At 38.3% G+C, this 12,742-nt stretch overlaps 1 protein-coding gene across 4 annotated transcripts in view; it reads right to left on the reverse strand.

Annotated features, from left to right (window-relative positions):
- Positions 1 to 12,742, reverse strand: part of LOC134211507 (CUGBP Elav-like family member 4) — a 563,053-nt gene that overhangs the window by 299,300 nt on the left and 251,011 nt on the right. The window lies entirely within an intron of this gene.

The raw sequence follows: 12,742 nt of genomic DNA on the forward strand, positions 1-12,742 counted from the left end.
ACCCTTCTGGGCAATAATTTCAGAACATAATTCGTGCCACGGCATCTTGTTCAGTACCAGTTCCCAATTCACAGAAAATCCCATCTTTAAGCAAACAAAAATCCCTCGAACTTTATTGTCTATTCAGAGACCACAAGTTACGATTGCCCATCGAACGGCGAACCTCCATCACGCGCTATCAGCTCAATCTTATCGCTCCGGCCATTGTGTAAAACTGTGGCTTTTCCAGCCAATTTCCCCCCCACCGATGCTGAAGTGGTAGTTGAGAACAAAAAAGCTCAGACCCTCGCACCAATAAAACCAATTCATTCCAATCGACGGAGACGACGACGACGATGGCCGCCCGTTTTGCGTTTGGCACGGTGTAATTTGAACCGATAAAAACCGACAGCTTTCGTTCTGGACCTTCTGTTTCTGTTTCGGCTGCTGGTGTTGTTTTTCCTTCTGTTGGATCCCCAATTCTTTAAGCACCATCATCGGACTCAACTTTCAACACGTTCTCAGTGGAAACAAATTCGACCGCTATTTGTTAGTAGAGCTGTGTGCTTGAAACCGAATTAAATTCCACCAGAAGACGATTAGGTTCGGAATCAGCTTGAAGCCGAAAAAGTGCTTCCCTCCAGTCAGACCTCGGCGAAGAAATAACGAGAGGAACGTGATTTTGTCACCACCAAGCCAGAGCCAAGGCAAAGTTTGTCGCGCTCTTCCAGGCAATGGGCGCCGGCAGTAAACTGCTCCGGACGGATCATAATTAAAATTTCATCGAAGCTTGTAAAATTAGTTTTTAATTGAAGCTGTCAAAGTGAACAAAATGCAGCCTCCGTTTGCCGGTAACGAGTGGCGTTCTGTTCTTTGGGGGACACTTTTTTCGCCATTACTAGATGGCGGCTTCTTTCTTTGATTTAATCCCAAAAGAGGATAAAGATCCTGAGCTAATTTCCGGTGTGGAATCAATTTTAATTTTCTTCTGTTGAACTTTGCTTTGTCATTCGCTTGTTGAGCGTAGCTCCACTTTTGAAGGAACAAAGAAATGATCCCGCGTTTGAAGTTTGTTCAGTTTTCAAGAATTTGCAGCTCATATTTACTAAGATATCCATTTCAATTTCTTGAACTTTGCACACACAAAGTTTCCTTGATGTCAATCGTGGCATTGGAACAATTTCTGCAATTGCTTATTCTAATGATCTAATAGTTTTGGTTTGGGAAATATATTTGGGTTAGATCGGGATTCAAACAAAGGCTCTTTTAACAGTGTGTGCTTTTTAGCTGCTTGTCCTAACTAAAAGTTAAAGTAGATTCCGAATTATTATTACAATAAATTATTCACGGTTCATAGTTTTTCGAAAACTGGAAAGTATGAAGTCCGTCAATGTGAACGAGAAATAATTTAGGATTTGTTAAAATTTCTTCCGCAGAACAAAAGCTCCTATAAACTGAGCAAATCTCCCAGCTTCTTTATAAACCAGCAGCATGTTACAAATTCCGTCTGTAACCAAAGCTGCCACAAAGGCATTTCCTGCTCTGTGCATAGCAAATCCTCTTGGCAGATTAATTATCAACAAGGAAACTTCTTAAACGGATTTCCCATGCCCTTCAGCTCGAGATGGACGTTACATAGGTACTGACCGGCAAATGGGTTTCCTCCGAAGCCATCCTGCCCTGCCCTATGCTCCCTCGCTTCAAGCCTTCGAGAGCGGAAAAATGCTAGTCATTTCTCGAAACTATTCACTATCACTTCACCTAACCGCGCGCTCGACCGGAATCCATCTCCGGCACTGCACCGGGAACCAACCGGGGACGACTGGAACTGACCGAGAAAGGAAAAAAAAATACACCCGAAAGGATTCCATTCATCTGGCGCAATTTTTCTTCTTTCTCTCGGCCGGGAAAAAAGCCAGCAGACCATTTTCAATTACTTCATACCATTTGTCCATCCGTCAAGCAGTCACTTGGACCGGGACCATTTTCCTCCCGAAACCCATCGCATCGTGGCAGTTCATTCTCGCCCGTCGGAGTTCTCGGCTCCCGGTTGTTCTCGGTGCCAGCCCGTGTGGTGAGGTTTTAGTACTGTGTATTCGTTTTTTTTCGCTCTGCATTCCCAAAGCTTTTATTCACCTATTCGGGCTTGTAAGAGGATTTTCTCCTACTTTTTGGGGAATGCTCCTTTACCTGGCGGGCGTCAGTCGGTCGGTCGGTCGTCCTTCGGTAATGCCAAATGGCTTTCGGTTGCATTTTACACGCGCTTTGGGCAGACCACGGTTTCTGCCTTAAATTCCCATCAGGAGCACTGCCACGGGATAACAGCTCAGGTTGTCACAGGTGAGGAAAGTTTTTTTTTCTGCCTGGCTCAGTTGGTTTGGTTATTTAGGATGGGAAGCACGGAGTGAAGTTGCTTCAGGGTATTCGTCTCTTTTAGATCGTTTGTTTCGGTCACCGGTCATGGACTATGGCCACGTTTCGAAAATGAAACTAATTAAAAATTCCTTTTGGCATTTGGAAATGTGAGACACTCAGTTTTCTGTTTTTTTTTATTGAAAATGATTGAGAATATAAGAGATTTGTACTATTTTGTAACGGAACATTATTGTTGGATGGTTGTTTGCTATGATTTTACGTGTTATTAGTATTAGAGGTGGACAGAAAACGAGATATGTTCTTACTCTACACAGGAAAGCCTCGTGTAATACGATAAACCATCGGGGCTTCTTCTTCATCTTCTTCATTGGCATTACATCCAAAAAATAAAAAAAATCGGATAAATTTCTTACGGATAAATGAATGTATTTCTCGTTGAAATTCGTATGTACTTCAAGAGGAAATTGAGATGAATTTCCCGAAAAAATAAGATCAGATACCACAAAGGATTTAGGTGAGTTTCCCGGAAAAACCCAGATGCGTTTTTAGAGAAAGTCGGATAAATTTAACAAGTTAATTCGGATGAATTTCCCACGGATACATTGAGGGTATTGAGATGAATTTCCGTTGGTCGGGAGATTCCACACTTGGTCGGCGGCAGTGCCCGCTAATTCTTCAGCGGTATCGAGATGTGTGTACCCTTTCTGCTGGTATTCCTCGATCTATTTACCTACGTTTTCTCGCAGCTTCGGATTCTTGTCGAGCCACTTGGACTGTTGTCGCCGTTCTTCGGCAAAATCATGATCCAGCATCTCTGGCGCTCCAAATGTGACTGGGACGTTGATTCGCTGGAGGTGCATGTCTTCACCGATGCCAGCGATCACGGATACGGCTGCATAGCATATCTGCGAGCGGCCACCCAAGGGGAAGTCCACTGCAGTCTGGTGATGTCCCGAGCAAAGGTGGTACCAATAAAACGTCAGTCGATTCCCCGTCTGGAGCTGATGGGAGCTGTATTAGGAGCCCGGATGAGCCAAACCGTGCTGGGCAATCACTCCTACAATATTAGCCGAACCGTCTTCTGGACCGATTCCAGCACCGTGTGCAGCTGGTTCAATTGCGATCAACACCGATACAAGCAATTCGTTGCTTTCAGAGTCGGAGAAATCCAAGAGCTGACGAAGGTGGCAGATTGGCAATGGATTCCAACGCAGCTCAAAATCGCAGACGTCGTGACAAATTGGGGAAAACACATGGGGGAAACAGGCAAAGCGAAGGTGAGTGGTTCAACGGACCGTCCATCTTGTATCGGCCACAAGAAGAGTGGCCAGCGCAAGAGCCGGAGACCAAAGAGACGGAGGTAGAAGCGAGAGATGTTGTACTGTTCCACGAGGTGATCGACTCCGATCCGATTTCCCGCTGGACGAAAATGTTGCGGGTGACCACCAGCGTATTACGGTTTATAGCCAACTGCCGACGAAAGAAGAGAGGTGACCCGATAGTGACCCTACGAGCTACGGCGAAGCAGCGGCAGCTGATTTCCGTTGGAAATTGAAATAAATTTCCGTTGGAAATTCGAATGAATTTCCGTTGGAAATTCGAATGAATTTCCGTTGGAAATTGAATGAATTTCCGTTGGAAATTCGAATGGATTTCCGTTGGAAATTCGAATGAATTTCCGTTGGAATTTCGAATGAATTTCCGTTGAAAATTCAAATGAATTTCCGTTGGAAATTTTAATGAATTTCCGTTGGAAACTCGAATAAATTTCCGTTGGGAATTGAATGAATTTCCGTTGGAAACTGAATGAATTTCTGTTGGAAATTCGAATGAATTTCCGTTGGAAATTCGAATGAATTTCGGTTGGAAGTTCGAATGAATTTTCGTTGAAAACTTGAATGAATTTCCGTTGAAATTCGAATGAATTTCGTTGAAATTCGAATGAATTTCCGTTGAAAATTCGAATGAATTTCCGTTGAAAATTCAAATGAATTTCCGTTGAAAATTCAAATGAATTTCCGTTGGGAATTTTAATAAATTTTCGCTGGAAATTCGGATGAATTTCCGTTGAAAATTCGGATGAATTTCGGTTGATAATTCGAATGAATTTCCGTTGGAAATTGGAAAGAATTTCCGTATGAAATTCGAATGAATTTTCTTTGTAAAATGGAATGAATTTCCGTTAGAAATTCGAATGAATTTCCGTTGGAAATTCGAATGAATTTCCGTTGGAAATTTGAATGAATTTCCGTTGGAAATTCGAATGAACTTCTATTGGAAATTCAAATAAATTTTCGTTGGAAGTTCGAAGAATTTCCGTTGAATATTGAAATGAATCTCCGACGAAATTCGAATGATTTTCCGTTGAAATTGAATGAATTTCCGTTGAAATTGAAATGAATTTCCGTTGAATTGAATGAATTTCCGTTGGAAATTCGAATGAATTTCGTTGAAATTGAATGAATTTCCGTTGAAATTCGAATGAATTTCCGTTGAATTGAATGAATTTCCGTTGAAATTCGAATGAATTTCCGTTGAATTGAATGAATTTCCGTTGAAATTCGAATGAATTTCCGTTGGAAATTCGAATGAATTTCCGTTGAAATTGAATGAATTTCCGTTGGAAATTGAATGAATTTCCGTTGGAAATTGAATGAATTTTCGTTGGAAATTGAATGAATTTCCGTTGGAAATTCGAATGAATTTTCGTTGAAATTGAATGAATTTCCGTTGAAATTGAATGAATTTCCGTTGAAATTCGAATGAATTTCCGTTGAAATTGAATGAATTTCCGTTGGAAATTGAATGAATTTCCGTTGGAAATACGAATAAATTTCCGTTGGAAATTGAGTGAATTTCCGTTGGAAATTGAATGAATTTCCTTTGAAATTGAATGAATTTCCGTTGGAAATCCGAATGAATTTTCGTTGAAAATTTTAATGTATTTCTGTTGGAAATTCAAATGAATTTTCGTTGGAATGAATTCGAATCCCTAGCAGCACAATTCACGTTGATTTGTTTGAAATAACTCATATATGACCAAATTTAGTCGTATATGAGTATAATAGATTGATTTACAACATGTGTGTTGCTCGGGATGAATTTCCGTTGGAATGAATTCGAATGAATTTCCGTTGGAATGAATTCGAATGAATTTCCGTTGGAATGAATTCGAATGAATTTCCGTTGGAAATTCGAATGAATTTCCGTTGGAAATTCGAATGAATTTCCGTTGGAAATTCGAATGAATTTCCGTTGGAAATTCGAATGAATTTCCGTTGGAATGAATTCGAATGAATTTCCGTTGGAATGAATTCGAATGAATTTCCGTTGGAATGAATTCGAATGAATTTCCGTTGGAATGAATTCGAATGAATTTCCGTTGGAATGAATTCGAATGAATTTCCGTTGGAATGAATTCGAATGAATTTCCGTTGGAATGAATTCGAATGAACTTGTTGAATTAATTCGAATGAATTTCCGTTGGAATTAATTCGAATGAATTTCGTTGGAATTAATTCGAATGAATTTCCGTTGGAATTAATTCGAATGAATTTCCGTTGAAATTGAATGAATTTCCGTTGAAATTGAATGAATTTCCGTTGAAATTCGAATGAATTTCCGTTGAAATTGAATGAATTTCCGTTGAAATTGAATGAATTTCCGTTGAAATTGAATGAATTTCCTTTGAAATTGAATGAATTTCCTTTGAAATTCGAATGAATTTCCTTGAAATTCGAATGAATTTCCGTTGAAATTGAATGAATTTCCGTTGAAATTGAATGAATTTCCGTTGAAATTGGAATGAATTTCCGTTGAATTGAATGAATTTCCGTTGAAATTCGAATGAATTTCCGTTGAAATTGAATGAATTTCCGTTGAAATTGAATGAATTTCCGTTGAAATTCGAATGAATTTCCGTTGGAAATTGAATGAATTTCCGTTGAAATTCGAATGAATTTCCGTTGAAATTGAATGAATTTCCGTTGAAATTGAATGAATTTCCGTTGAAATTGAATGAATTTCCGTTGAATTGAATGAATTTCCGTTGAAATTCGAATGAATTTCCGTTGAAATTGAATGAATTTCCGTTGAATTCGAATGAATTTCCGTTGAAATTGAATGAATTTCCGTTGAAATTGAATGAATTTCCGTTGGAAATTGAATGAATTTCCGTTGAAATTGAATGAATTTCCGTTGAAATTGAATGAATTTCCGTTGAAATTGAATGAATTTCCGTTGAAATTCGAATGAATTTCCGTTGGAAATTGAATGAATTTCCGTTGGAAATTGAATGAATTTCCGTTGGAAATTGAATGAATTTTGTTGAATTGAAATGAATTTCCGTTGAAATTGAAATGAATTTCCGTTGAAATTGAATGAATTTCCGTTGGAAATTGAATGAATTTCCGTTGAAATTGAATGAATTTCCGTTGAAATTCGAATGAATTTCCGTTGAAATTGAATGAATTTCCGTTGAAATTGAATGAATTTCCGTTGGAAATTGAATGAATTTCCGTTGAAATTGAATGAATTTCCGTTGAAATTGAATGAATTTCCGTTGAAATTCGAATGAATTTCCGTTGGAAATTGAATGAATTTCCGTTGAAATTCGAATGAATTTCCGTTGAAATTGAATGAATTTCCGTTGAAATTGAATGAATTTCCGTTGAAATTCGAATGAATTTCCGTTGGAAATTCGAATGAATTTCCGTTGAAATTGAATGAATTTCCGTTGAAATTCGAATGAATTTCCGTTGGAAATTCGAATGAATTTCCGTTGGAAATTGAATGAATTTCCGTTGAAATTCGAATGAATTTCCGTTGAAATTCGAATGAATTTCCGTTGAAATTGAATGAATTTCCGTTGAAATTGAATGAATTTCCGTTGAAATTGAATGAATTTCCGTTGAAATTCGAATGAATTTCCGTTGAAATTCGAATGAATTTCCGTTGAATTGAATGAATTTCCGTTGGAAATTGAATGAATTTCCGTTGGAAATTGAATGAATTTCCGTTGAAATTGAATGAATTTCCGTTGGAAATTGAATGAATTTCCGTTGAAATTCGAATGAATTTCCGTTGAAATTGAATGAATTTCCGTTGGAAATTCAAATGAATTTCCGTTGGAAATTCAAATGAATTTCCGTTGAAATTCAAATGAATTTCCGTTGGAAATTGAATGAATTTCCGTTGGAAATTCGAATGAATTTCCGTTGGAAAATCGAATGAATTTCCGTTGAAATTGAATGAATTTCCGTTGGAAATTGAATGAATTTCCGTTGAAATTGAATGAATTTCCGTTGAAATTGAAATGAATTTCCGTTGAAATTCGAATGAATTTCCGTTGAAATTCGAATGAATTTCCGTTGAAATTCGAATGAATTTCCGTTGGAAATTGAATGAATTTCCTTTGAAATTCGAATGAATTTCCGTTGGAAATTCGAATGAATTTCCGTTGGAAATTCGAATGAATTTCCGTTGGAATTCCGAATGAATTTCCGTTGGAAATTCGAATGAATTTCCATTGGAAATTCGAATGAATTTCCGTTGGGAATTCGAATGAATTTCCGTTGGAAATTCGAATGAATTTCCATTGGAAATTTTGATGAATTTCCGTCTTCATTTGAAATTATTTTATGAGTTCAGTTAGAAATTTCTAAAATTACTCCTGAAATGAGTTGAAAATTGCTCAAAAAAATCCTCGTCTTATTTTTTCGGGAGCTCATCAAGAAATTTCCTTTGGGATTAATTGAAAAAAAAACGGCGCACAGATCAAGCTTAGATCTACAATACCAATCCCAAGTAACATTTTGGTTATTTTGGTTTTATACTGGCTAACACTCTTGTAGAGTAAACTATGGTTTCAAGAAGAGTTATAAAACTTAAAATGTTATTTTGGATACCTTACTCAAAATAGGCCGACTTAGACCCAAAAGCTGCAATAGCCCCGATATCAGATCAAGCTTGGCTAAACTTTTCAATGTCGACTAGGCATTTGTGCGACATAGAACATGTTCGAATTCTCATTAGCTCAACATTTATTTAATTTATTAAAAGGGAGATGCAGCATTACGGGGGGCAGTTTACGGAGATATTTTGTTGGTAAGCGAAGTAACTAATCAGCCAATGCAACGTCAAGATTTCCAAGTTTTAACAACACTTCTTACTGCTACAACACACAAGATTCTCATTTTCCCGTGGGTTTCGTGTAAGTGTCTCTGCTTACAGGTCCACCACCCCCATTTTTGGCCCTTCATACAGCAATATGTTGAATTCAAAATCATATTGAAATTTGACCTTACTGTCAAGTGGAACCACATGCAGAGCAAGACTCTGGCCAGGATAATGGCTAACTACATGCATACATACATACAATTGCTCGCTTAATTTCCTCAAATGCGAATTTCTGTTTTTCACTCCATACAAATTTATTCCCACTTCTCAACAGAATGCGAAGTGGTTCAGATTTGGAAGCTATAAGTGAAGTATAAATCTTCACATGTACGTTACCAGCCCAAGAAAACTTCTCAGTTCCGCCGCATTTGCTGGCTCACGGAATTGCTGGATTGTTAATACGCGACTTTTCATCGGTTTAATTCCCTCAGGTGACAACTCATGACCAAGGAAATTGAGCTTGCTAGCATTGAACAAACATTTTTCCAGATTCAATAGAACTCCATACTCTCAAGCGATTCATTAATGTCTAGACGTTTATCGTGTTCTTCTTGCGTCGAGCCAAAATCAAAATATCATCTAGGTGGACAACTACACCTTCCAAGTTGGCGATCATTGTGTCCATTACTTTTTTAAAAAGTTCCGGAGCACAACAAATTCCTAACATAACCCGTTTGTATGTGAGAAAGTTTAAGGAATTCAAAAGTAATTTATTTATTAATCTTACTTTGTTTCAAATTGATCTACAGTTACCTGAACAGACCATACTTGGTAATGGAGGTAGTAATTTCTCTCGACTTTTCTGAAAGTTCAAGTTGATGGTACGCTTCATTAATGTCCAACTTGGTGAACTTCTTGACATTGCCTAAACCTCCTAAAATTTCATCAATTAACGGCAACGGATGTAACTCGCGGATAATAGCCTGATTAGCACGTCTCATATCTACACAGATTCGCCCTTCCCCAGAACTTTTCAATATTGGTACCATCGGAGAAACCCACGCCGACGGACCATGTACCTTCTCGATTGTGTCCAGGTCCAATAACGATTTCAGCTTGTCATAAATATTCCCTTCTAGTGCAATCGGTGCACGCCTGTATCCTTGTTGCACCGGTTGAATCGATTCGTTGATAGGAATTTCAACGACGATACCTTTGATTTTTGGGAACCCGATTGGTCCGAAACCCGAAACTGACGAAATGTCGGATCCAACGTTTAGCACTTTTAGTTGTTTCTCTGTCTTGTTTCCTAGTAGATTTCGCTGTCCTTGATTAGTAATGTAGAACTTAGTATCTACCCGCATTTGACCTACCTCAATGATCGCTGTAAACATTCCCGAAATTTGCATCGGCATGCTGGTGGCATAAGTGACTAATTTTCGGTCCACAGTCTGACTGTATTCTAACACCTTAATGCCCGCGTTATTGATCTTCTTCCATGTTTCCTCCGTGATGATATTTGTATCCGTCCCGGAATCAATAATCATGGGAACTTTAACTCCCCCTACCACAAACTCAAAAATGTTTTTACCCATTGCATAAAATTTTTTTTCCGGTGTTTGTTCTGCTTCTCCAATCATTCGAACTCTCTTCGGCTTGAAGTTCACCAAGCTGTTGCTTGAACGTGACGTGAGTAAAATTATCAACTAACTAGCTTATCATCCCTACCGATTCAGATGCAACAGGAGTCCGGTCAATTTCCTTTACCTGCTGCTGCACATCTGCTAATGTAGATCCGAGTATGACAATTTCCTCCAACGACATATCCTTTGCTAAGATTTGACGGCGTAGATCAGAAGATTTGCAACCCTCAACAATTTGTTCGATGATCCTATCATCGCCTTCACGAATATCGTATCGATCAAATTCGCACCGTTTCGCGTGAATGCGTTAACGTAGGATAAAATCAGCGAATCTTTCATCCGACTTTTGTATAATTTGTCGAAACAAGTGGCGTTCATAGTTTCGCCAGTGCTTGAAAGATCGTGTTAAAGTGCGCGTCGGTTCGGTTCAAATTACGCGTTTCTCGGTATGCAAAAGTTTCTAAGCTTACATTGTGTGAAATTTTCTCTTAATTGCGGGACAATCTACGTAATAAATGAAAGTTGATACAGTTCTTGAGTGTGCGTTGGTTCGGTCGTATAAGCGCGATCCTCATTATGCAGAAGCCACCGAGCCTGCATTGTATAAGTTTTTCTTTGTCGCGATACCATGAAGATAAAAGGGTTTTTAAAATAGTGTTCACTTGAAAAGTAGAACGGTCTCGAGGTCACAGATTTTTGTTCTGCTTTATGTTGTAAGTTATTCAAATAATTAAGTGCGCGATCGGACGTGTTTGAACGGTCTCGAGATCACGGAATTTTTGTTCTACTTAGTGTGGTCAGTAATTGAACTAATAAGTGCGTGATAGTCAAACTACACGTTATACACAGCATGCCGTTTACCACGACGAACCCTGCTACATGCCCTATCCCATATTTTCCAACATCCCAGTGATATCTCGTGGAAGTGCAGATGACTCGTCGGCTTCCATCAAAGCGAGTATCACGTCAACATTTTCCTACCCATTCCTTAATTGACCTGCATTCGGACACGGCCGGCGCTGGTATTGCTTTATATTGGGTCACCAGTTTTTACACATTGAGGATGATATTAGTCCCAAACATCATCTGTTGGTTCTCTGTGTAATTACAGCTGGCCTGGCAATAACGGAGTAGCAACCGTGGGCGGTCAATCATGCTCATGCTCATGCTCACTTCTTACTGGTACAACACACATCACAAATCCATCTACAAATTTTCCTTCTGATACTGATGAATCAGTGAATTTAGTTTATTAACCATCGCTTAAGCGCGTGCCACACTACACATATTAGCACCACATGTGAATTTTTTTTCAAGACACCTTACGGAAGGGATCAAAATAATCCAAAACAATCAAGAATTACAAATTGTGCGCTAAATCGGGACTTTCAAACGAATTTCTTAATAGATTGTACATAAAAAACTTCATATTTCGAGCGACACGGTTAGGAAATTATGCCAAATGTGTTCAATGCAGCAGCCGTTTGAGCTGAATTTTCCAGAGCATGCTTATTTCACTTTAAAGAAAAACCCGGGTGAGAACTTCATGGAATTCATTATTATTTTGTTTCCAGGGATAGTCTAGTGGACATAAATCTACCACATGCTGACTGCTGAATAATAAGATGGCTTCTGCCATTGTTTGCATTGGTAAAATCTCAAATTCTCAAATCTCATCGTCGATTCAAATCATGCGTGATTGAAATCTCATCAGAATCATGGCCCAGAGAATCTAATCCGAAACGTGATTTGTATCATTGCATGATTTTTACATGTTCTTCATTGTTGAATACATTGAATTAAAACAATGGCAAATAAATCCATATGTAAACAAAACTTACGCCTCGATTGCGTTTTGACGCTTTTTAGAGCGAAATCATTTTTCGACGAGTGAGCGAAGCGATGCGATTCTGTCCGAGAAACTCAAACGTGATGCTCTCCGAACAGAATCGAAAGGAGGAGCTCGTGCATGAAGCCTCGATGATTGAGATTTGAGTATGATTCTACCAACACTGTTCGCATTGTAATTTTTTTCGTAGTATCGAAACAAATGTTTTACCATCCAAAACTACATTTTGAATTCAAATAACTGAAAGTCTGCTAAAGGCAGGCATTACGGATCAAATCAATTGTGATTTAAAACACACCCAACTCAGCACCAAAAAACTCATGGCGGAGTGGAATCATACATATGAATCATCGTAGGTTTTCTTTTATTTTGCATAATTTAAAACAGTGATTGACGTTCGTCGAATAGAACAATGGATACTATTGCGTGTTAATACAAAAAAAAATCCTTCAAACTGATTTTAGTAGCTTTTTGGAACGAAATGATTTTTTGTCAAATAAGTGAAACTATGTGATTTGGCAAGAAAAATCCAGCCGTGATGAATTTCTTCAAATTTGCAAACTAGTTTTCTCGCGCGGGAGTCCTGATTGAGATTTGTGAACAATTTTACCAACACTGCCCGAAGGTATGACGGATTCGAAAATGTTCATCTCGATTTCAAAAACAAAAGCAATTATTTAAAATCCATCGTCATCTGAAATATTATTCCAGCAAAAGAAAATCAAGCTTGACTAATTCTAGCAACACACTGTAAACAATTCATCCCAATACATAAAAT

The sequence above is a fragment of the Armigeres subalbatus genome, chromosome 2 (assembly GCF_024139115.2).
Source record: "Armigeres subalbatus isolate Guangzhou_Male chromosome 2, GZ_Asu_2, whole genome shotgun sequence".
Taxonomy (NCBI): Eukaryota; Metazoa; Arthropoda; class Insecta; order Diptera; family Culicidae; genus Armigeres; species Armigeres subalbatus.